This window comes from Carlito syrichta, unplaced genomic scaffold, assembly GCF_000164805.1.
Source record: "Carlito syrichta isolate Samal-C Ts95f unplaced genomic scaffold, Tarsius_syrichta-2.0.1 Scaffold305129, whole genome shotgun sequence".
Taxonomy (NCBI): domain Eukaryota; kingdom Metazoa; phylum Chordata; class Mammalia; order Primates; family Tarsiidae; genus Carlito; species Carlito syrichta.
The window spans coordinates 31371-34366 of NW_007249225.1; the positions used below are offsets into that span (position 1 = coordinate 31371).

The 2996-nt window shown below is 57.1% G+C and overlaps 1 pseudogene across 1 annotated transcript in view; it reads right to left on the reverse strand.

The window, feature by feature from the left end:
- LOC103263501 overlaps positions 1 to 2996 on the reverse strand; it is a 14966-nt pseudogene that overhangs the window by 8341 nt on the left and 3629 nt on the right. The window contains exon 2 of the transcript XR_002482143.1: positions 2199 to 2884. The product of XR_002482143.1 is annotated as a probable E3 ubiquitin-protein ligase DTX2 (transcript). The remainder of the gene's footprint in view (positions 1 to 2198; positions 2885 to 2996) is intronic.

Genomic DNA, 2996 nt, shown 5'->3' on the forward strand with positions numbered 1-2996 from the left:
AGAGATGAGGTCTCGCTGCCCAGGCGGGTCTCAAACCCGTGGGCTCAGGCAATCCACTCGCCTCAGCCTCCCAAGGCGCAGGATTACAGGCTGAGCCACCTAGCCTGGCTGAGGTCAGGTATTAATTAAGCCCCCTCTGGCACTGCAACCATCAGAGGATATTAACTGAGAAGGGCCACCCTACGAATTAGACATGAGAAAACCCAATTTTTTAAAGTATGGTTAGGCCCATACAAGTGAATTACGCCCCTCCCTGCTCCAGAGAAGCTGGAGGAATAGGAATGTACACCGACCCAGGAGGCAGGCCCCTTTGAAGCTGTTTCAAGGAACAAAGCTGGTTGGCCCGGCTCTCTCCTGGCTCCTAACACAGGGCAAGCAGCGGTACACGTGGCCTAGCACCAGGGAAGACCAGCCTAGTCATCTTCTTTTCCGCAGTTCATCTGGTCTGCACCAGGAGGGCTCACATCAGCACTCTGAGGCTCTCAGGCTGGGGAGGGCACAGAGGAATACTGGGGGGAGGGGTAGCTTGGAGGAGACCACTGGGAGGCCCCATCAGCCCCATAAAGTCATCTGACTCAATCCCAGAGTCCCCGCTTTAGCACTACTTGGAGATTTGCCTCAAAATAATTCCTAACAACTTAAGATGTTCCCAGAGACTAGGTGAAGCAGACTTCACAGAAGTCCCAGCACTGCTGAATAATCACTCTGGGCTGACAGAGAGAGGACACTGTTCTCTGAAAGAGAGGGACCCACACATGGAGGGTGGGAGGCGGGGGAGCACCTCCTTGAGCCCTGATTGCTTGTATCTATGTGAAAGTCCACAGAGGGCCCAACGACGCCTCCCTGTACTCCCAGTTCCCGGAAAGATCTCAGATGCATGTGACCCAACTTCCAGAAGGAGGACCCTGGCCCATCGAAGACTCCCCTGTCTACTGGCCTCCTCGCTTATCCCTCAAAACGCCTTCTGCCCTCATCAAAATGCCTTCTGTCTTTAAGAGAGCGTCGTGAACCTCCCCCATGTGTCCTGCATGGCTCACTCTTGGGGCCTAAGTTTAATTCCAGCTCTACCCCTTGCTGGCTGTGTCACCAACCTCATGGCCCTGAATGTGCTTGTCTGTAAGCTGAGGGCACTACCTACCTTAAGGCCATCATGAGGACTGGTGAAATCACTCACATAGCCAGCTCAGCAGGGCCTGGCATACAACGTGTGCTCAGTGAATGCGAGTTGCTGTCACTGTGTCTTACACAAGCTGGCAGGGTCCTCTGAAACTCGGTTTCAAAAACTGCCAGAGGCCCAAGAAGCTGCCAAGGAGGTCTTGGGCACCTTAGGAAGCTTCAGCCCTCACCATAGTGCAGTCGGCAGGGATGGGGCCGGTGAGCGAGGCAGCAAATCAACAAGATGGGCTGCTCCTCCCGAGTACTGGGGCAACCACTCTCTGTCACACCCCCAAAGCTCTCTCAGAAAGCAGACCCATCACAGCTACCACAGTGAATTCTCAAAACGCTCTCAAGTCCAGCACTCTCAATAACGAAATGAGGCAGCCCCTGGTCGCCCAGACCTCACAGGTCCTCAGTCGACACAGGCACATACACCCACTGACCAAATCCTGAGGGTGTTCTCGCTTTGCACACCACCTGGTCCAGACTGAGCCTGCGATTTCATCATCCCTCCCAAGGAGTCAAGAGCTCTACTGGACACTCAGCTGGACTACACCAGCATGGCGGCTAGGTCGCCGAGGCCACCTAGTCGCAGGCTCCATTCTGCTCTCTCCTCACTGTGCTCACGGGCCCTCCTCCGGCCTGGTCTGCGGGCTTGAGGGCAAGAACTGTAGCTCACATCTCTGCTCTTTGGCACCTGGCAGATGGCAGGGGTCAATGAATATGCAGTTGCCCAACAGGCCCTGAGGCACAGCCCAGCCATGTGGCACAGGAACACGGCAAAAGGCCTGCAACTCTGTTTCACATGGAGGGCCCTAGAATCATGAGTTAACAAAAGGATTACAGTGACTACCAGCCCTCAAGTACCAGAGGTCAGGTAGGCTTCAGGGGGTGCAAACTATGAACGGTCATGGCACCTAGGCACTCACATGGCACATGAAACTGAGACAACATGGCGGGGACAGCCAAGGGGGCAGGTGCCAAGTCTGCAGATATTTGGACTGAGTCTTCTCGGCTGAGTAAGAGCAGAAAGCCCAGACTGTAGGTAGGGCACTCGGGGCAGGCAAAATGACCAGCAGTGACACGATACCTGGCTGCACCGGAAGCGGACAATCCTGGCGGCAGGTGCTGCGGTCCCAGGTGGGAGAGGCTGGAACGGTAGAGGGGCTGGCTCCCCAAAGCGGGAGGGGCCCCACCCCAGGGGTTGGTGGTATTCAGCCGGGGTGCAGACCTAGCCCCAGAGAGTGAGGGTTTGTTATATGGGGCAAAGGCCTGGTGGCCCCAAAGACAGCAGCGGTCCTGTGCGGGGGCTGAGGGATAGGGTATGCAGGGAGGTTGGTCATGGAGTGGCGGTAGCGGCCTGACTCAGGGCCAGTTCCACTGCCGCTGAGGCACTGGTGGCAAGAGCAGGCGACTCCTGTGTGGCCCGGCGCAGCAATGACGGTGGTCACTGGGTAAGGGGGCCCTGCTTGGCGCCGCACGCTGCGGCAGAAGCTGGAAGTCTTATTGGTTTGTGTGTGGGTGGCGTAGTTGACTGTGTAGTTGTATCCCAGGGGAGACAGGTCCACGGGCTGGCTGCCCCTGGCCATCTGCTGCTCCAGGTAGTCACAGACGCTGGCTTCATAGGCGGTCCACGAGCCGTCATCATTTAGCTGCTCCCAGACAATGCCCCGGCCTGGGGCTGAGAGCTGGGGGAACAGGTGCCTCCGAACAGCCCTCACGGTGCCTGTTTTAAAAGCAGTGTTAGCCAGGCTCGGTGGCTCAGCCTGTAATCCTGAGCCTTTGGGAGGCTGAGGTGAGTGGATTGCCTGAGCCTGCGGGTTCGAGATCTGCCTGGG